The sequence below is a fragment of the Rhea americana genome, unplaced genomic scaffold (genome assembly GCF_003343005.1).
Source record: "Rhea americana isolate MKP2758 unplaced genomic scaffold, rheAme1 scaffold_542, whole genome shotgun sequence".
In the NCBI taxonomy this organism is placed as follows: Eukaryota; Metazoa; Chordata; class Aves; order Rheiformes; family Rheidae; genus Rhea; species Rhea americana.
Genome location: NW_028186693.1, coordinates 103,070 through 125,713, shown reverse-complemented (window position 1 = coordinate 125,713; position 22,644 = coordinate 103,070). Strand labels below are relative to the sequence as shown.

The 22,644-nt window shown below is 42.5% G+C and overlaps 1 long non-coding RNA gene across 1 annotated transcript in view; it reads left to right on the top strand.

The window, feature by feature from the left end:
- Positions 1-19,570, top strand: part of LOC146588078 (uncharacterized) — a 41,400-nt gene extending 21,830 nt beyond the window's left edge. Inside the window, exons 2-3 of the long non-coding RNA XR_014897495.1 lie at positions 14,774-14,895; positions 16,795-19,570. This is a non-coding gene — a long non-coding RNA (uncharacterized LOC146588078). The remainder of the gene's footprint in view (positions 1-14,773; positions 14,896-16,794) is intronic.
- The last annotated feature ends 3,074 nt before the right edge of the window (positions 19,571-22,644 follow it).

Below are 22,644 nucleotides of genomic sequence, written 5' to 3'. Positions count from 1 at the left end.
GCCCGGGCGCCTTTCGCTCCGGGGTCCCGGCCCCGCTCTGAGCGCCTGCGGCGGTCGCGGACGCGTTGGCTCGCCCTTCCCCTCCTTCCGCAGAAAGCTGGAAGGGTCCCGCCGCTTTCGGGGGCGGTCGGCTTTTAGTTCCTTCTCCTTCCGCGTCCGCCGGCGCGGAGCCCTTTCCCAGCCAGGATCACGCAGTGACAAGGGCGCTCGGTGCTGGGCGATGGTAAGCCCCACGGTTACCTCTCCTGAGTGTAAATTATCGGGTATAAGAGACCTAAAACTATTTAGCATTAGTCCAAGGGATAATGAAAAGATCTCTAATAAACTACAACGGGCAAAATTACTCCGTGTAATTGTGTCACTGGGTACGTGACGCCGATCCGCCGTGCCGGGTGGCTGGTGGGAAGCTCACGCGGAGCCCCTGGGCCGTGGGAACGCGCGTGTGGGTATGTGCGTTCCTAGAAATCAGATTGCTCACGCTGGCAAGAGGGGAAGAAAATCAAAATAATTCAAGATAATTTTGATTTTTTTTCCCCTAGGCCATGTATTAAGGTGCTTTTGGGGATATCATCTTTTAGTATTTATATAAGCATAACTACTTCACCATTCATAAAAATCTCATGTTTTTCAGTCAAACTTTCTGAGGTTTCAAATTTGAAAAACGTTCAGTTCTGAAGAGCTAAAACAGTATCATTGTGGAGTATCCAGAAATTGTGTGATACCCGCCTGCTACACCGAGTATTATATTCTCACAACAAATGGAATTGTTTATTACCTTTTATTAGGCTTTCAGTACTCTTTTTACGCTTTAATTTAAGGCATAGATTCTCCCATCAACATGATGTTTGTGTGTCGTGTGGGTGGCTTTAATGGACAGTTTAGTACTCTCGTAAGAGCAGAAAAATTGACTTTAACCAAAACACAATTTTTTGTTTCAATTTGTTTAAAATCAAGAAGACTATTTTCATTTTGCTCATGTTAAAAAATTTGGATGGCTGTTTTCACTCTTAAAATTCGAAGCCAAGATTAAGTCAAAACTGATGTGTTAACATTGCTATTTTATTTATTTTTAACCAAAAAAGTCAAAATATAAGTGAGAGCTACATATACTTTCCCCCTCGTTTTCCTGTGTTGTGAGTGGCTGATAGGAAAGTGACTCGTCTGAGAATTTTCTGCTAGCCATCCTGCTTGCACCTACAAGGCTCCCTGATCCCGCTCTTGTGACACAGAGCTGCTGTGATTCAAGGAGAGAGCTTAAATATAGAAATGGGTAGAACCTCTTTAAAGGTTAAGGACAAGGTACATGAAGACATTTTTACATGTTATAGTGACRGGGTTTTTTTTTTCTTATTTTTTTTCTTTTGAACCATGTAGCTAGTTACTTACCACCTGTTTGTTTGGGGAAAGAGATGAGGTCAGCTTATGGACCTGTAGGCAGACTTTCGTTATGGGGAAATCGTGGCAAAATTGCTTTAGCTGATGATCCTTGATGTGAGATTGTTGGAAGTTAAAGCAGCAAGGTCCCATACTTTAGAATAAGATGCTAGGCTCTAGCATTCATTTTATCTGGGGGTGAGATAAGGGGGAGAGAGTGCTTAGTTCGTGACTGTAACCTTCTAAGTAGCTACAAGTTTCTCCTTCAGAGACAACCAACTGCCTTTATCTCAGTGACTCAAATCTGAAACCTAAAAATGGCAATTCAGATTTTAATATCATTTACTGCCTTATTACTTGACACTCTCCCTTTTCCTCCCCCCCCCCACCCCAATGTTGAAAAGATGATGTTCAAGATCATTCTGAAGCTGGTTGGGACTCCTGGATGTTATTGTGTGGAAAGTTGAACTTGACAGTTTAAGTTTTGTGAGAAACTACCTCTTACCTTTCCTCATCCTGTTCTGTGGAGGATTGTGCAGGGAAGAAAGGAGAACATTAAATTCTCACAAGATACAGACCTTTACTCCTACAGACATAACTGTAGGATGACTCTTCTTTTAGCTAAAGAGGTCTCAAGGCAGCTTCTTCAGTCTTTCATTGTGAATTTGAATGTTGGCATGTGGGTCACATGAGCCCGATTTGAGAAGAAGTGCGAGTTTTAGGGTCTGAATTCAGAATTTAYACCTGGTTCTTGTTCACAATACGTTGTACTGCTCCTGCAACCTCAAGATCAGTCTTTGACTTGGCCTCTCCACTGGTTTCACGATAAGCGTCTTTGTAGAAAGACATTTGTTGAGATAGCTTTGTTTAATGCAGAGAAGGTTTGGGGGTTCTGTGGTTTTGGTTTTTTTTGGCTTAAGCAAACARGCAAAAGCTTAGTAGCAATACACGTGTTACTTGATGTGAATCCTAGCAATAGCAGCAGCAGCCCCCTGACTTGTTCTTGGCCTGTGAGAACCACTATTTAAATCACGCTTGTAACATCTTGCTCAGAATTGACTTTTACCAACAGATTTGTAGGTACAGATAATCTCAGCTAATCAGTGAGTTTCCAGTCATCAAAAAGCAAAAATTCTCTGTGCAGATACACAATTTAGTGTGGACTCTTTCCTTTTAAAGCAGGTAATCTTATCATCTCATCTAGCCATTCTGCAGCAGGGCTGATGTTTACCTACCAGGTAAATTAGTAAGCAACTGAGAGCTTTGTGGCAAGAGTGTGTTACACATTAATCATGCCCCAGGATTGTATTAGTGTTGCTGTAAGGAGTATTGTGGCTTTAGAAATTCACAGTCAGTAGTGGAGAAGAGTTTATCAGAGAAGGTAATTTTGATGCCTCTTTAAGGAAAAGGCAAGTAAGTTTATGGAGGAAGGTTCCGTGCTCTTAGGAACGGGCTTTAGATCAAGCGATTGCTTCAAGGAATCCTCTCCTTTTATGTCACCAGACGTGACCTCCTCGCAGGCGGCAGCAAGGGCGGTTTTTGGAGGAGCGCCCGGGCGGGCGGCGTGGGGAGCTGTCCTCAGCACCCGCCGCGGGAGCTGCCCGGCGCGCCGCCCTGCCTTCTCCYGCCCCGTCCTGCCACTGCAGGGGTTACAGCCAGAGTCCTCTCTGCAGCTAGCTAAATGGTTTTGTAAATGTTTTCCTGCATTTTGAGTGTCTCAGTCCTATTTAACCTGCCAGTAATTAACCCACATTCAACTTCCAAAGTGCTAAATTCTCCAGGTTTCTGAAACGAAATGTGAGAGAAAATATTTTGATACCTTTGCTTGCTTTCCCTTATGATTTAGATGTAATGTTGTGACAAAAAATGACTTCCGATTTGCTGTAGCATAAGTATCTCCCAAGTTTTTTAGTTATCTTGCAAGTCTGATGAACAGTTCTCAAACAGTGGTCTTGAATTACGAATCTGTGATTATCTTTGCTTCCGTTGTCCCTGGTTGTTTCATTTTCAAAGGACAACTTAGGTTATTGCTGGTAATTTCACTTTTTTTTACGGTTTTGAGTAAGTCATTATCTAGGAGAGTCCTTAACTCTAGATTCGCTTTGATAGTGATGTGATAGCGCTTGAAAATACAGAATCTAAGGAAATGCTCTAAGACCTTTATCTTTTTTTCAAGCTGCATTACATAACAGACTAGCTGAGGAGTAGAGCTGACCAGGTATTTGAGTTCTTAACAGGTGGTGTACCAGTTTGGTGAAGTTTCAGACTTTATGTGAGTACACTTGCATTTGGAGAATATGATGCTTATAAATTTAGTAATGTTAAAATATGCTGAGAAGGATATATGCACCTAGGTTTACGTAGAGAGAAGAGTGGGTATGTATGTGTATGTTTTTGTGTTTGTATGTTCATACGTGTAAAGACCAAAACATAACAACAAATTTATGAAGATATTTGTAAGCCTCTGTTTTATGATCTGGATAATTCTATTTATTTATTTCAGAATTACGGAGTTCTAACATGCAAGTAACTGCTTAACAGCATTTTGTCATCAACTGGTATAATTAATTAAATAAACCCACATGCCCTGCATTGAAAAGTCTGCCCCTTTTGTAGAAGTCCTAGGAGAAGATGGGAACATCTGCTCTAGCAAGCCGAGCAGGATGTGTTTTATATTTTTATCCTGCTAGCAACTGCTTCACAGTTACGATGAGCAAATTCCAACCCTGCAGCAGATCCCCATGAGAAGGTCCCGTGGCCACCCTTGGATCCACGTGACGTCGGCTTTACAGGTCAGCGTGATCTGTCTGTATCCCACCTGGAATTTCACTGTTGGAAGGCAGCACCGATCCTGACTGAGCAGCCAAGTGTGCTCCCGGCAGAGATTGTTGCTTAATAAGCAAGCAGCTGCCTTCTGCGTCAGCTTTATTTTTTGAGTGCCCTGTGGGAAAATGCGCACATATAGCACATTGCARCAATCTAATCAGGAGGTGACAGAGGCATAAGTCACTGAAACAAGGGCCATAGGAAGGAGAAGAGAGTTACTCCTTCCCTCCTGTGTCAACTAAAAAGTGATCACTGCTGCTCCCTAAATCTCCAGGAACAGCCTGGCGTTTAACGCAAAGGCGTAAGGCTTTTGCTTGCATTTAGATGTGCTGCATTTATCTTCTGGTTATGGCTACAGGTGAACATTCCACCATCTCCGCCGAATGGTTTTTATGACCAAATCGTATTATCTGACTTGTCCGGAGGAAGTTGCAGCCATATAGTCGAGCCATGTGATAAGCAGCACTTCTCGTTCCTGTCTCCCTGACTCACTTATCTCCATCAAGACTATTAATATTTCTAGCATGTAAGTGGTTTCCAACGGCTGTCAGATACAAACAATAAGCGGCTGGAAAAAAATGTTTCTGCTGCTCCCCCTCAACTTGATTCCCTAGTTAACGCAATAATATGGCCCAGAGCTAAAGCTGCTGAGGTCCAAGATTAATCAAAGACTTTGAGTTGGGTATTTTGCAGTCTTACTAATGCTGCCAAAAATTGATGCTTTATTCTATGAGAAAGAGATCATGTCTAGTTTTGCAAAAAGGAAACAAGCATTGTACTTAATCAAGATTTTAAAAGTACAAAATTCCTATTCATGAAAAACCCTGATTTAAGTAATTTTTATGTTTCTAAAACGTATCAGTTAATGGAAGTATTTAAAACATGTATCATTTACATTTTAAAAATTTTCCAAAAATTTCCTGTGGTGAGACAGACAGGAAGCCTGTTAAGAAAAAAAGAAATTGAGACCTGAGTTATGCTCTAGTTTCTTTACCTCAAAACCATCCTTTATAACTTCTAAATACGTTTGCACATTCACTTCTAAATGCATTTGTACATTCTGTACATGTGTCATCTGTAAAATCGTGGTAGCGATACTCCTTATCTGCATCAGGCTTTCTCGATCTTCTTAAGAGGAAAATATTTTGGACAAATCAGTCTGTATTCTATACTGGTGAATTAGATGAAACCAAGGAATGTTCTCAGGCCCCTGAGCTCTATCATCTGTACTGTTCACTGCTGAAATGGTCCTTGGCATACTGTTGACCCAAGCCAAGAAGCACTCTCCCAAAATTCCCAAGGAAGAAGTTTGCTTTCTCATTTTAGAAACTAAGGAAGTTTGACAATATGGAGCCAAGCCATTCCATACAAGACAGGGAAGCGCCAGAGCATACCTCCACATACGTAATTTATTTGTGTGGCTATGGGGTATTTATTTATTGCTCAGCATTTACTGATCCCTTTACTTTCCATTAGGACATCAAACCTAACAGTTACAGTCACATACTTGGAATATGCTGGGTAATTCTCCCATGGCTTGGCCATTTGTGAGTCATGAGTTCATCATGAACATTGGTGAACAATGCCTTTATGTTGCACCTTCAGATAAGCTATATACTGGGACAGGATGCTCCGGGTTTGAGCTTAATTGACTATTTGGTCCATATATGCTGCAAAAAATAGCAAATTAATAATTTTCTCCTTAAGCTGGCTCAAAAATGCAATTTGCATGCTGAGAAGTCAGTCATGTGAAGTAGAAGGCAGAAGCATGATGTATATAGTAGCTAGTGATGTTCTGTGGCTTTCTGTTCTGTAGCTCCAAAACAGCACTGCCATCTTCTAACCAGTCTCTAAAGTGGTTCGGTCACTCGGTCTTTTTTCTTTCCTCTAAAAGATGAAAATTATACCTATGACCCAAAGCAAGCGTACCTGCTTTTTTTCTGATAAAGTTTTGTGAAGACTTTTAGTGCAATACAATGTCCTTCTTTATAAACTGTCGATTCTGCAACCGCTTGAAATGAATGGTACCTCTGAAATGACTGTACAGTTGGGACGGACATAGATTTGCAGTCTCACATCTAGTGTCATATTAGTTTTGTCTTTATTGTTGTTATCACAGGGGTGATGTTTGCAAGATCTTAAGATTTACTTGATAAAAGCTGTCAGGAATTTTACCATCCCGCTCCAAGGGTAGTGTGGACAACATGTAACAATTTTGAAAGGCCTAAATACTGCTCTTTATGAACAAAAAATACTGCAATAGGGAAAAAGTCTTGCTTTTGAAAGGACCCTTCATTCCCTGCAGCATATGTATGTTGTAGCAAAGATGACACTAAAATTAAAAGGATGGATAGTATTGCTGGAATGTGGTTCACAATAGCAGACCACAGAGAGTACATTACAGTGTGTGTTCAGCCAGCCAATTTGCGGAAACTGGAAGGCATAAGTAAATGACAAATAATTGAACCTTTGTAACTTTGCCCTTTTTCTAAGCTGACCAAAAGTAACAGCTCATTAGTGGAGTTACTGAAATAGGTGCATTTTGTTAATGCTTGAATAAAATCAGCACTGCAACCTAGCACAGGGGCAGCATTGCTCGGTAACACGCGGCCTTTCCTCCTGTTATTTCTTGCTCGATGGTCACCTCGTTTGGCGCACGAGCTAGATAGTTGCACACCACGCGCATCAGCAGTTGCATTGTTATAATGATCTCTGTTAAGAATGTATATATATATATTCTTTTATATATATATATATATATATATAAAAAAATATAAAAATAATATATATAAAAAGGATATATAATATTAATATTATTATTGTATTAATATATATTATTAATACTATATATATGTATAATTTTTTTATATATATATAAGAATATATATACACACACACACACACACATATATATATATTTGTCTTCTGCAGCCGTGAGGCTGCCTTCATTGGTGACCTTTGCAGCAAAACAAGTGTTGCACGGAGCCTCTGCCTGACAGCAGCTCCCACTCGTACTTGTCGGCGAATAAACACCGGCTCATGGCACAGGAAAGGTCGCACGTGGCCAGGCTCTGCTCCTAATGAGCTGCCTCGAAGAGGCCATCTCCTCAGGGGTCTCCTGCCTGTGAGGCCAGCACATCTCCACCCTCAGCTTCCTGGGCCTTAGAGGCAGTTGGAGTTGGCTGGCATATAAAGTAAGTTCTTTAGTTTTGAAGTCTCCAGTTTTCCCCAGATGAGTAAGTGCTTTGCCAGCGGAAGCAGCCAGCACATAATGCGTGGGGGCTCTGAAGGCGACTTGCCATCAGTCCCGAGCATTTTCTGCCACTTTAAGATACTGCTCAAAATTAGCTAGTGAACTATTATGGACACATCCGTAGAAAATCTGGATCAGAGCAATGATGCCCCACTGAATTGATGGACAAAAAAAATTGTAAGCAGGTCACCAGGATTCTTGCATGATAGAACTTACTCAGAAGTAGCTTCTTCATGTTTGAATTTTTGTGTGCTCTCCAGATTGATTTACCAGTTAGGGCTTCTACTACACTAACTGATAGTAAGCAATTATGTCATCACTTTAATCAATTGAAGTATTTTAATCAAAGTCTCACCACAAGAGGTGAAGCAGCTAAATGGACCTTGGATACACGGAGGGCTGAGTGTCAAATACAAAGTTTAAAAACGCCCTTTTGCTATACAAGCAAAAATAGTAGTTTTGACACTGCTTTGTGTGCAGCTGCAGTGTTCCCTTTCTGCTGCGTTAAGAATGACCTCAAGAGTAAAGCTAGTAAAGGCGATGAGATGCATTTACAACTTCTTCCTCCCCCCTACCCCCCAGCACAGCAAGTATCTGTATAGACAGGAGAACCTGATAGGAGATCAATACTCTGCAGTAGAATAAAAAAGCTGAAGATATGGATAAAAATGAGTACTATTAAAATGCAGAATTGCTGTAGTATATCAGGAAAGTAAGCYGTTGTTCTTTTGCTTCTACTATTAGGTGATTGCTTTATAATGGTATGATATATCTGCTCCCGGGGGTTTCCTTCAAGGAAGAATAGTAGTAAATTAAGACGAAAGCTTCTTTTCTGCCTTATTCATAATAAATGCAAAGTTCTTCCCTGAAGCACTGTACATGACTAATGTGCCACATATTCTTGACATCCCGCTGAGTACTACTGCCAGATCGGTAGTTCACGGCACACCGTGGGCAACTTGCTACCTGAAAGTAAGCTAGAGCCAGGAGCAAATGCTAGAGAGTAATCCAGCACATAAGAGCATAAGCCTTCGCTTTTTGCCTCTGGGTACCTTTTGTATGATTTTGCTGTTACATTACTTGATTTCTAAGGAGTTTGGTTTCAGACAATGTAAATGGGGTTTTGTTGTTTGTTTAGCTTTCCTCTTTAAAGCAATTAATGACAATTAGCCCTGAGGAAACGAATGTATTGTGCAGCGTTAGTGCTTTGGAAAATGCTGTAGAAAAGTTTGCCATGTTATTATAAGCAATTACAGGTCATTTTTATTATATGTTATGGCAGTATCTGAAGCCTAATTACCATCCATCATGACTGAGATTGTGTTATAAACCTGTGGAAAGATACACTCCTGCTCAGGGGGAGAAAAAAAAATGGCAAGGTATCAAACATACAATACTGATGCAGGAGGCAAATGTTTCCTGGATTAGCAATCTGTTTGAAAATCGCTGAACGGTCATAGTTTTTGCTGAGAGGCAGGCCATTTGTAAACCACGGTGTTCTGCCCTCTAACCACCCCCTAGGACTTAAACATCTCCCCTCAAGTCCACCTAATATAGCATGTAGTAGTAGAAGGTGCGTGTAAATCTGTACTGAAGGGTGGGAAGGAAAAGGAAAATTATGCTCCATAGAGTATGGTCTCTTGATTTTGGCCAAAGAGGATCATCTGCTCGTTCTGGATGAGGAGGAGAAACAGCAGCACTGGCACTCGCCAGCCCAGTCCCACCAGGGAGGGCATCAACCATGAAGTCCCAGGGGCTGGAAGACAAAACAGATGGCATTCTTCAGACCGGCCCCTGGGGCGAGGGAGTGAATCCCCGTCTCACGCTAAGCCTCCTGAGTTGGAGAATTACATGCAGAGTCAACCTCATCTAATATTCTTAGAGATTGCTTTGATGAATCTAAGACTTGTTTCACTTTCTAAAGTTTTGGTCTCAGATGCTTTGGTTTAAAAAAAAAACAAATGTGTGGTTGTTGACAGAAATAGCTTAATTGCATCTGCTCGGTGAAGGTTGTGTGTTACTAAAATTCCCCCAAAAGTTTTCAGTTAAATTTATGCAGTAGTGACAGGCACTAGACCATAAATGATGGCAAACCCTATCAAGCATATTGAATTTCACACTGAAATTACTTACCGCAAAATAAGTACGGTAAGTCTGTGGTGTTCAGAGCTGTGAGGAGGCTGATCAAGTATATAAAGGTTATCTACCAACACATTTATGTTAACATCAATTTTATGGTCCCTGCTTTATTCTACTTTGGTAAGTCCCAAACATTTATATTCATATTAATTCTCAAAACTATTAACTTGGTGGCAGGAGCAAAACCTTTTTGTAGAACCAACTTTGTCGCTTATGCTACAGATTAGGAGGATATTGAAATTGTTTATCTCCTGAGTTTGCTGATTTGTTTGAAAATGCTGTGTATTTGATATTCCTGTAGTGAAGAATCTACTACATTTATGGATCAAGGATGAGGCAGGCGCTTGATGCGTGTGCTCGCTGTCTTAACAATCTGAATTTGACTGCAAAACTTTGCTTCTCTAGTTCCCCTTTATTTTTTGCTGAGGGAAGAAAAAAGGCTACTTTTTTGTGTGCATTAAATAGGATGGTTTCAATTTAGAGTATGCAAGTAAAAGATTATAAGATTATTTGAACTACACATCTGCATGACAGCGTTGGGATGGAGTCTGATCTACTAGGTATTTTGAGAACAGTGATTCCCCTCCTTGTAATTAAACAAGGGAACTGCTGCTGGACTCTGGCATAGTCAGAAGCAGAGGAAGCTTCGTCTAGCTTAATTCTTACCTATTTGAATTAATTGGAGTTTTGCAGTTGATGATCTTTAAAACTGGGATCAGGATCTAATGCTTTGAAACTGCCTGATTATGAGTATGGAACAGGATGGCAGAAATTCAGCAAGCACTGTTTAGCCAAGTGTTGACATTTCACTACTTAGAGAACTACTATTTATCTTATTTTTGCCATTTCATCGTAGACTGATACATCAGAAGATATGTTGTAGGCAGTCTTATTCAACTTGGAGGCTAAATGTTGTTAAAAATGTCATTACTAACGCAAGCCGGTGCCAGCAATTGCCTACTAGGAGTTCTTTGGCACTGAACTCTTGGAAGGGCAATCAATAAATAAAATTTTGCCACAACTTTGTATTTTCTCTGCCTTAGAATCTGTTAAGCTGGCCTAAGAAAAAGAGCTATTTACAAAATAGGTTTTCCTTACCTTATCTACAAAATAACTGTGCAGTTGCCTGTATAAGCACCTGTGAAACTGGAAACCCAAGTGCAGATTTGTGAAATGCACTCTCTTGCATTTGACAGTAAGTTTAAAGAATTTGTTGTTCCTTCAAGTAGCCCTAGTTGATGGAATTAGGAGTTGGCTGTTAGACACGTAGACAGCCTTGTTGTCTGATGGGTTGGAAGGAACTGTCTACCTCTGTGCTCTCAGCTTCTCCGCTGGCCAGATGCCCTGAAACCCTTTCTCAGGGTGGCATTCGCATCGCAGATGGGAATTGCAGTAGGTTCATGCCAATAGTGCGCATTAACTTACTTGGCAATCGCCCTGGCGCCAGCAGAACAGCGATTTTAGTGCAAGTTCTTTGTGGACCCTAGCAGTTGGGTGCCAGGCCCAGCCTGCAGCCCCCTGGCATTGGCACGCTACGAATAACGAACCGTGGAGAGCAGCCAGTCAATCCTCTGTTTCCCTGTTCACAAACCTACAAATAATTTTGTCTTTCGCTCTCATGAAAAGAACGCTACCGTCAACAAAATGCATAGCTGGGGCCATATACTGGTGAGAGTGTATCCGTGTTGCTGAAATGTTTTTATTTTCTAAAAATGGTACGGAGCAGGAATTGCTGACTGTCACAATCAGCAGGGTTGGGTATCTCATATTTTTCTTGCGGTCATCACAGAGTTAAAAAGTAAGAATTTTCAGGCTCAGTTTGGAAAATTGTTTTCTCTAGTCCCCCCTTTTCTAAATAAGTAGTCATTTAATGCATGTACAGAGAGGGAAACCATGGACAATGGGACCTAGGTTGGCTCAATTCAACTGCAGAACCCAGACAAAGACTTTCACGTGCTGTTCTAAGTATTTACGGTGTAAACTGTATGTTGGCAGCTGGCTCTGTTTGTAGAGGTTAAATGTGGAGTCAGTGCTTGTAAGTCATGATCTTCCCGTACATTTAATATGTAAGATGTGTATGGAAATCTCCTAAAATTTGTGCACACTTGGCAGTTGCTGAGACTTTTGTTTGGAATCCTCTAAAGCAGAATCCAGCAGTTCCATTTTCTTCATTTCCATAGTCAGATGTCTGTCAGTGGTAAATCAGTTCTCATTTACCAGTTGTAAAATGCTTAGGAATATCTGCTGCTTTCAAGTTGTTTCTCCATATGGGATATGTTCCATATGTTCCCTTTTTTTTATATATATATAGTCTCATTGTGTTTGAGCTTTCCTTCTGGTGCCATATCTGCTTTTGAGCTATTCTTTAATAATCTGCCATCTAGTTCTGCTGAATACTAACTTGAAGTGTCTAAGTATACAGCTAGGTGATTGTTCTGTATTTTCAAAAATTACTTTTCTTGGTTTTACTTTGGTAATTGTAGCAGTCTCTTAACAATATTCCCTTTTCTCTTGGGATATGAATCTAGAAAAAATAGCAGAGACCCCTCTAGATAGATAACCAAATAACTGCTTTCTTCCCTTCTGCTCCGCTCAACCCAGCACTGCCCCACCACTAAACCAAAGCGGTCTCGGTAAAAAGGAAACTCTGCCGACAGAGCTGTGCCGATCTGTGCCAGCTGAGCACCCGGGTCAGAGCTGTGCGCCTGCTGCTGCGTGGGTGTCTGTGGGATCTTTTTTTTAATTCTACCTTCTGTCTTATTTTAGTTTCTCGGTCTGGAAGAATGTTTATGATGTGTTTTATAACAGTACCTCACAGATCATCCTACAAATTGCAGTAAGACACAGTGATTTGTTCCAGATAGCTGATTTCGGCATTTTTGTGTTTCTCCCCCTGCAGTTTACGTTGTGTGGTTGAACTATCAGCAGAACTGATAAAGTGATAAAATAGCTGCACAAAGTCATAATATTCAAATACTGAGATTTGATTATCACGTTCGAATTTTGAGTTAAATTCCTCATGTCACATATTCATGGCTCTTGACTTCACTTAGAATAGGAAGTAAATAAAACCGTTGGTGCCTCCCCAAAACATTTTGTTCTAGAATTTTGTCTGGCTAGAAAGAAAACGTAAAATAATCCCGTCATTTCAGAGGGGAGTCGAATTGCCATGCATATTAAAAGAGGCTGCTTTTGATCCGCTCCTTTGAACGTCCAGCGTAACCCCATTTATCTGAAGATCTCAAGGGACGCCCGAAACCTTCGGCTAGAGGGGGGCTTAGTTAATCAGGGGAGCCAGCTGTCCAGCCCCTCTGCCAGCGTGGGGTTCGAGCTCACGGCCYGGCCTTCGGCGGGGGGGAAATGGTTTTGCACGCTCCTCTCGAGCCGAGCGAGCCGGGCGCTGCGAGCTTTCTCCCAGCCCCGCTTCCCAGGACTCGGTATTTCAAGCCGGTTACGCTCAGATTTGTCCAGGTGGATGCAAAGCTGGCGGTGAGGCTGGTTGCAGACCCCGCGGTGATTTCACGCTGCCTCGCGAGTGCGGCTCGGTGGGACCCGTCGCGCCCGACTTGCCGACAGCGCGCGCCGAGCTGGGCAGGGGCTCTCTGCCCCGCAGCGGCTGTTGGGCCTGCGCGCCGTGCTCCTGCTGCCCGGTCACGGGGGCGGCCAGCGGCGGCGGCAAGGGGCATAAAAATAAAATTTTTTTWAAAAAAAAAGATTAAAAAAATTAAAAAATTAAAAAAAAGATTAAAATTAGAAAAAAAGGAAAAGGAAGCAAATAGCACTGCCAGCAGGTGCAAACTCTGCAGTGCTCTGTATTGATTTTCCTCCACGAGTTTTCTGCAGGAAGTTTGTAAGAAAGTTTTATCACGTATCTGTCTACCCCTCTCAGCACGAAAACCATTAAAACCCTGTGTTGTTGTTTGTTTGTTTTTAACACGCTGTCTTGCAGCTTGTGCACTGTTAAGGCCAAAATGCTCTGCTTATGCCCTTGTGCCAGCAGAACGCTAGAAACACTGTGTTTGCGTTTTTAAGTATTGTTTTACTCCTATTTAAAAAATAAAAAAATTTAAAATCCCTCTTTTAAAGCGTCCTTGGGGATGTAATGGCAGTCACAAATTGCAATGCTAATTAGGAATGCTTTGCAGTTCTGTACAGCCTCACCTGCTCCATGCTTTCGCCAGTCCTATTCCGGCTGCTCCGGCTTTCTCAACGGAAAGGGGCGTTTTTCCCTCTTGTGTTTTAAGTCTTGCGGCACGAGAACACCCTGGCACAGAGCAAAACCAAAATGCAGCTTTTTTTTGTTTGGTTGGTTTTTTTTTTTTTTTTTTTAAGTGAGGAAAGGGAAAAATGAGATGTCATAGGGGCTCATGTGAGCGTTAATTCGTAGAGTCATACGTGCGGCTACGCAGTCTCGGGGAGGTTCGTTCCCGGCGTTACCCCGTTACTGGGGGGCTGTGATTCACCTTCTGAGAAAACAGAAGCCGCGCACAAAAGGCAAAGCTTTGCTTTCTCCGCTCTGAAAAGCTGCCGCAAGCAGGGGTCCTATTAAGACAGCTGGAAAGTTGCTTCAGCTTGTTACGCTTGTAAGTTTTATTGGTGACTGGTTTTTGATTACGCATTTGAGCGCTGTGTGTTCCAGGTTGCCGAGTTTTAATTAAAAGGCAATATAGCCTTGGCTTGCCGTTGCTGTGTTGTCCGCACTACGCAGAGAGTGCCGCGCGCGGGCTTTCCCCAAATTTGTATCGTGTTCATTTAGGAGTTGTAAGACGGCACCTTCTAGCGCCTGCCTTAAATGCAAACCTCACGCTTCCAGGAACCGTTTGGTACTGTATGTTTCTTTTTGCAGCACAGTAATCGATTCAATATGTTTTTTTTCCCCTATAGTTTGTGCCTCCAGCCTCATTGGTTTTYCGGTAGGCAAAGGATGTAGTAACACAAACGGTGCGGACAACGCTCCTTCCAAAGCGCTGGCACTCTGCTGCCGGAGGTGGGGTTCAAAGGAGCCCGCGGCGCAGGGCTTGGTGTCTGCCCCGCTGGTAGCTCGGTCAGTCCCTTGCACCTCCTGAGTCGGTCCCTCTCCGTACCGACGCGGTGGGAGACGCCGGGGGCGCGTGGCGCAGCTCTGCCCCGCGTGGTCCCGGGGCGACCTGGGCATGCATTTCCTTAACCTGCCTGCTGCAGTTATGAGGAAAGAGCTCTGTATCTCGAGGCAATAATCCAGAACCATAAAGAAGTGATGACTTTTGAAGATTTTGCAGCTCAGGTCTTTTCTCCCTCTCCTAGCTACTCCCTCGGTGGAACCGGTAAGTCTCTGCACGGTTTTCTTCTCTTGAGTGCTGAGAAGCCCTTGAGCAGCAGATGTACACCTGTTTTTTGGAGATAAATGCTTGCAAATTTAAGACGACCATTCGTTCCCTGAATCAACTAATGAATATCAAAAGGAACGATGACATTCATTTTAATTTGTTTTGCATCAGAGCCATTCACTCGATTCCTTTCTTCAGCCATCCTGTTAACCCCCGAAGCGCGCAAGGTTAATGAACTTTCTCGCAGTAACGTGCCTGTGTTCATTCAGGAGCACGGGTTGCTTGCTGAGCTGAGAATACGGTGTTCAAAAGCCCTGCCTGCATCGGTGCTCACTTACCGAGAACGGGTTCGTCGCTGTAGAGGCCGTTGCGGCTAATGCTAAATGGGGATTATGCTGCTGAGATGCTGGGGTCAGGGATTAATGCAAAAGAAATGTAAGAGTAGTGTTTGGTTAGAAAACCACAGCAGCAGCGTGGTACGCCAGCGTTCGCTTTATGTGTGGGCAAGGCGCAGGCTTCCTCCCGACGCTGCGCTTCGAACCTGGCTTTTCTGTTACTTTTTTGAAAAAAAAATAAAAATATGTGTATATGTGCAGTCACGTGCACGTCTGTAATTAAGCATACGCAGACGTATATATGCCCCCATTTATGCTAGTGGTCATCTGTCAGCCCTGCTGGAAGATGCAAATCAAGCGCAAAATTCTGTGAATTTATTCCATACGCATTTTTAAGTTGTCAGCAAGATATGAACTACTGCTTGGCTGTTTAAATAAGTAGCTCCTGAAAGGAAGTCCCTGAAATACAGCTTTCTAGTACCCTCGAGCTGTGGTACTTCCATCTTCCAGAGAAGTGGATGGTCACTGTATAGGCGATTCTTTAGTAAAGACTCCCTAATCCCCTTTTTACACTCATCAGGTGAAACCGACCCTTTCTGATTATTTCCCGACACTCTTTTGGATCATTTAATAGATCATTCCCAACCCATATAACCGCTGCAGGCCACCTGCTCCGTTTCTCTTGAGCCTGACCTGGTAGCCCCTACCTCCCGTCTAAAGGGCCGAGAAAACGGAGGAAGGAACTAGGCGTACCAAAAGCAAAACCGGCTTGCGGACAAAACCAGCCGCGCGCCGTTGTTTTAACGCGTCTGGCTGGGCTCCCGGCGCGCGCGGGGCTTTGTCGGGAGATAAGAGGTAGGTGCGGGGCCGGGCGCCGGCAGCAGCAGGCAGAAGGCTTTGGAGATAAGCAAGCTGGCGGCGGGGAAGGGGAGCCGCTGCATTTACATAATCGCGCCTCCGCTTCCCGGAGAGGCGTCAAGGAGCGCCGCGATGGCCCCTATTGATCTCTGCCGAGCTGGAATACTAAACGACGTTAGCGCAGCTTATAACTTAGAGCTTTGATTAATGTTTTCTACATTAAAAAGTAGAGCAGCTGCGAATTAAATTCTTTTATATGCCCTGCCAAAAGTCGGAGACGGGGGGGGGGGGAAGGAGAAAAGGGATCAATCTCAATAGAAATGGAGCTTGCCTGCCCTGTTGTTAGCGCTTTGAATCATTTATCTGTTTGCTTATCAGCAAATAAAAATATAGATACATTGGTACAGTCCAAACATTTTATTTGCTGCGTAACTTCTTTCATTCATTGTTCACACGTTCTTATTACAGCACTTAACCATCTTATCCTAATCAGATGCAGTATAAGCAGAGAGGACAGATTCATTTGACAGTGCAGTAGTCAAACTTTCTAAATATTGGTCATGCTTTCCAAATTCTGCAGTGTATTTTGTATGCAAAAAATATTTTAAAAGCTCACTAATATCTGCCTAAGTTATTCAGAGCATTGTTAAGTAAGAAGTACTTGAATGCAATTTTATGATTTCACGGTTTTATTTTTTCTCAGAGTAAGACTTGTCCCAACCAGATCCTGATTTTTCGGACTTCCAGACCTCCGAGGTCAGAATTTAAGCTCGTGCACTTAACGAAACTAGAGGCCGATTGTGATTTTTTTGGAGTCAAAATCGTATTGTAAGTGTTGTCCCCAAGTTCTCACTTCTTAATTCCTTTTTGAGTAATTGCAGGCAAAGACAAAAAGCTCAGCTGTAGCCTTGAATTTAGAGGCATCCCAGTCACACGTCTCTGACTGCCCCTCTCCTGCCAGTTTTATGCCTGTGTGGACTAACTAAAGCTGTAACCTGTGGAAGGCTGAACGAAGTGGGGACTTTTGTGAAAGCAATTTATGATCACTGGAATATGTTGAAAGCTTAACGTAGCAAGCTAAGTATTTCACTTCTGGACTTTAGAAGATCACCGGCCGTGAGCGAGGCAAGAGTAACATCTTCGGTGCTTTGAAATACAGTTTTCTGGATGTGGCAAGTCAAGTCTTGGAAAAGCTGTGAACTCGTGTCTCAGGAAAGTCCCTCTGTTTAAAAGACAGTTTCCCCGCATTTATCTACAAATCTACTTGAACGTTTGGCTGAATACAACTACCAGCTCTATCAGCAGACGCCTTTGGGATGTACTTTTTCACCAGACGCTCGCTTAACGGCATACTTAAAAGCAGCAAGGAGGCTGAATGCAAGTCCCGCCGTTTTACAGTAGCCAAGTAGTTCAGCCAAGCATTCAGCCAACTCCTGAACCTGCCAGCAGAGCTCCTGGTGGGGCTTTGGCACGCCGAAGCCCTGCGGGAAAGTCGGCGGAGAGGTGCCGCAGGGCTCTGCCTCCAAGGTCGGCGGCGTTTGGAGCGCCATGGAGTATTTCCACCTTTATGGCTTATTTTTAGGTTGCCGCAGAAGCAGAGCGTGGCAAGGTGGGAGCTCGTCCCGCTTGCCCGGTCCTGCCCCAGCGAGCGTCAGCGAGAGGTACCCTGCTAACGCCCAGGAAACGCTTCAAGCTTCATAGTTCATCTTCCCTTAGGAACTAAATTTACAGCGTTGACTCTTGTATCTAGTTGAAGATATGGCATGTTTTGATCTTTCCTTAAGCTGTAATATTTTTTCTTTAAAATAAAGAACCGGCCCATATGAAATTCGCTTGAATAAATTTGCATGGATCTGTGTGTTTCCACTAGTGATGAGAAAGGCATCGAAAACTGTTTTGAAATCATTTGTTCCACGATAAACGTGAGCGCAACCAGCTGTGGTTTCAGTTTACGAATTGTAACAGCACTGTATTTTTCAGTAAATGGCCCATTTCCCCCCAGCTCTCAAGCGGCTGCAGTTCTCCCGTGTTCAGATTCACCGCACTGGGGGTGCAGAAGCGGCCGGCTGCCGCTTGGGAAACGGCCCTTACGCTTGTCTGCGGGTAAAAGGGGAATTTCCATTCCGAAACATGGGGAAATACATGGAGCTGACAACGATCGGTGATTTTCCCTTCCCAAGTAACAAGCCAACTGGAAGTACAAAGCCCATGTAGCTTAACCTCACGAGGCAAACTTAAGATTAATTCTTCCAGGATCTTAATACTACCTGACTATAACCCTGGCATCGCTGCATATACATGCGCGAATAGAAGGGGTCAAAGAATTAGTAGACTTTTTATTAAAATTAAGTTTGTTTTTAGTAGTTCTTGCAGTATGAGAAGCTGGTCAAGACCATTATATGAACTGAATATATAGCTGCCGATGACATGCATTCTTGGTGTGTTATTAACAATGATCTATTTATTTAAATTAAATGTGCTTTTATTTTTTTAGCTGCTGCCTCTAGGGATGGTTCCCCTAGGTTCAAATGTGAGAAGGGTTTTTTAAAGTGCGCGCTGGCTCAGTCTCCCGTATCACAACTAGTCTTGCAGGTGCTCAATTTTATGCATGAGAACAGTCCAATTGACCTCTATTGCTGTTTTCACAAGCAGAGCCTTAAATTCCCTTTATTCATCATCGATACCCCTGTATATCTTAAGCATTGCAAATGCAGGCTAGCAGGCAGAATGAACATCCCCGCACTGATTTAGGGGATGTGCAGATTAGGAACAAAAGCTGAGAATACGTCCTTTGTTGTTAACTGGTACATTACATGCTGTATTTTAATTAGGCTGGGAATGAGAGTCAACCCAGGAAATCCTCAGTAATCCAGCACTATTGAATTATTCTTATCCTTTCCCTCTGCAGATTTCCCTCATTTTAAGGATGGGGTTTTTAGCCGCTCTGTTCTCCTGCTCTTGCTCCCTCAGCCAAAAATATCAGAGCAGTTGTTCAACAAAATACTTAAACTGTGCACAAACTTCAGAAGATAAAGAGGTGTTATATTCCTTTCAAAAATCGTCCCTGTTAAACATGCACAAACAAACACCAAAACGATCCAACTTTAATTGCCTCTGTTGACTACAGAGTATTGTATTTGTGGTTTAAGATCAGAAGCCAGGATGGGCTTAGCTCACAGAAGACAGAAATATGAGGATGTTCTAGAAGGGAAAAAATCACTATTCTGCCAGCGGGAAGCTTTATATGTGACCATTTTGTACTTGCATGGGTAGCTTTCTACTTCGGAGAGGACCCGCAAACCTGGTTTCAGTGTTGCAGGTCTGCAGTCAGTGCTTCAAAGGGTTAATTGCAATGGGCACACTTGACTGCTGAGAGGACTGATCTAATCACTGCCATATCCAAGTGCATCTGTTCACCATGAGGTCATTCTTGTGCATGCTAATGATTTGGAAAATAAAGCATAATGCCTAACGGTATCAGAAAGGATAGAATGTAAATCTTCACTTTTTTTTTTTTTTTNTTTTTTTTAGTTGCTAGTTGCTATTGTGGGATGAAAAGGGAGGCAAAAGTATCTCAGATTATTTCTTTTGCCTTTTTTTTTTTTTTAAGCATCTTTTTCAGCGGAGCAGCAGGAAAACCGTGCTGGAAAACTCTGACATGTGGTATCTGTTGATAAATGGCTTCTTCAATGACTATTATAGCATTGCCCAGGAGCAACACTTGAGTTGAGGAACTGTGGACATTTTCAGCATTCCCCGGTTTTAAAGCGTTGGACCCCTCGCCTGCTTATTTACATAAAGCGGAAATTTTGCAGGCTTTTTGTTGAAAAGGTGACACGTGCTTTCCTTTTGTTTCTAGAATTTTGTACGCACACATTTGTTGTAGGAAATACACTAAATCTCGTTCATTGTGTATTTACGTATTTTTAAAACACTTTTGGTGAAGTGCTGAGCTTTTACGTTTTCCTGTTTAAAGGAAAAGGAATATTATAATTTTAAAATCCGTTTTTGATAGGATAAAATGGAAACTCAGAGTGACTGATGTCTTAAACATACTTATCTTACTTCCTTATTTTTACAGCTAATTGAACTAATGTCTACTTTGGGTTTGGATTTGTTTTGCTCTGCTTTATTTTTATTTTATTTTTTTTTTTACTTTTCTATGCATTTTCCTTGAAAATCTGTAGAATATCAACAGTATATTTTGTCAGTTTTGTGTTCTAGATGGAATAAAATTTTCTCCAGGCTCTGTGTAATGTTAAAATATTTTTTAGGGAAGCTGGATGGCACTGAATTTTAGGGAAAAAAATGGAAATAAATAGCTGTGCTGCCGTATTACAGCATGCCTAGCATGTGCCAAGTGTTGCACTTGAACAGTTTGAGCATATTGCCTAAAACTGGAAAAGCAGCTACTAGCAACTGAGACTTGCAAAATTCCATAATATTCTGGTAGCTATAAATCCACTGCTGTGCTCCGCAATAAATACCTTTAGTTACTGTCTATTTTTTCCCCAGGAAAAAGAGAGGTGATACTGGAATTGTCTTGCAGTGGCTACAGATCAAGACTGGCATGCTCTGCTGTGGAACTACCGGTAGTGCTTTCCTGAACCATGTATGAACCACCACAAATTCTTCATTTTCCAGGAGAAGTGTTACCTTTCAAACGTGGGAGAAAATGCAAGAAGTTACGTGATCAGCCCAGAGCTGGTTACAACGTCCAAGTCAGTTCAGCTACTCTTTCTCCGTGCACGAGGCCAGTGGGAAGGAGAGCTTACATCAGTGCTAGAAACCTTGGTGCTGTTGAGGATGTCCAGGCAGTAAATAAAGAGGGAAAAGTCTAAGAACGTGGAAAAAAAGAGTAAGAAGAGTTATCAAAGGAGAAAGGACTGAAGGTATTTCAAGACTGAAGGCCTTGTCTCTTTTTTTCTTCCCTGTGAAGCATGTCCAGGAGAGGTGCAGGGACCTGGGTTCCTCCTCTTCGTTTGATCAGTAGTTCTTACAAGTGATACTTGAAGTGTAGCAGTTTTCACTCTTCAGTTAGCTGCCTGTCCCAACCAGCCAGTGTGACTCTCAAAAGGATCAGGTGCTCCAGGACCCCCATTTCAGCTGAGTCAAGATGACTGCAGCTTCTCCAGGAGTTTGGGGAGCTGCTCCTTTCCGGGATAGTAGTGCTGATTGACCCTCATGGTCTCTACGTGGCTTTTCTGCACATAGGCCTCTACATGGGTGGAGCTATCAGCTGTTTGGGCTTTCTTGCACAGGGCCCTGTTTTCTGCCAAGCTGAAGTGAAAACTCTTCAGGGGCAATTTTCAGCACCTGTGGTGTTATGTGCATTTAAGTCCAAATTCATACTCACCTGCAAAAGTGGCAGTTGAATGATTATCTTCATCTCTGCCAGTCCTGAAGCCCTCAGTTCAGAAGTGTGGAGATAGCCCTTCAAAAGGTTTCTTCCATGGTATCTTTCATGGCAGCTATCAACCCATCTAATACAAATTGTAAGACTAAGAAAAACAGATAAAAGAACGCTAACCGGAGCAACTGCATAAGAAGCTTATAGCTGCTGTTGTTCAGCCCTGGTGATTCTGTATCCCGATACTGACCTTCCTGCTTTCTGTTCATCAAATTTGTCAAATATGAGAAGTATTCCGGAGTATTTCCAAAAGATTTGCAGGGACCTTTTCAGGCAGTTGTGCCACTTCAGGCTGGAGTGATGCTTGGGCAAAGGTCTGAAAAGTGGAGAGCATGCATAAAATCTTCCCTGGGTCTTCGGGTGAATTCATTGAGGCTCTGCTGTATCTCACCATTGCAGAGAGGCTGACTCCAGCACTGCTAGACATATTACAGGGTCTTTGTAGTGGTTTTTCCACTTGTAGTAGTGGAGTCTCAGTAGTCTTATGAGCTCTGAACTTCACACTTTTGGGCAAATGAACTTAAGACTATTGATGAACTTAAACTATTTCTTTGTTCAAGAAATAGTTCCCTATGCAAATCTTGCAGTACCAACAGTTCAACTAACAGCCAGCCTAGGCTGACTGCTACAGTCAGAGCCCAGCCAGTAGCTTTATTTCGTTTTGTTTCTTGATTGGGAAATGGTCATTTGGCCCATGGTAATAGGTGGTTGATAGTAGAGAATGCAAAAGTGCCAAATGAATTTTTCAGTTGAGTCAAGCACAAATACCTGATTTAATGAAGAGGGAACATCAGGAGGATCTGCAGAAACCCCAAATTTACCTTCTCTCCCCAGAGATGCTTTCACATAGACACATGAAGTAAATCCATTTCACATTTTCCATTCTCTCCTATCTTCCTTCTCATTTCTGAAACAGCACAGGCATGTTCAAATAACATGACACAGCAATTTTGATCCACCTTCTGGATCTCCTCATGGCAAAATGGAGAAATCACAATTTCTACGACAGTGGATTGATACTATAAATTATAATTTTGCTGAAGAATCAAATAATGACTGAGTGGAGGTGCAGCCCTTCTCGCCCAGAAGCACATGCTACAGTTGCAAAGACAATGCTAAAGCTCAAAAAGGCTATTTTTCCTT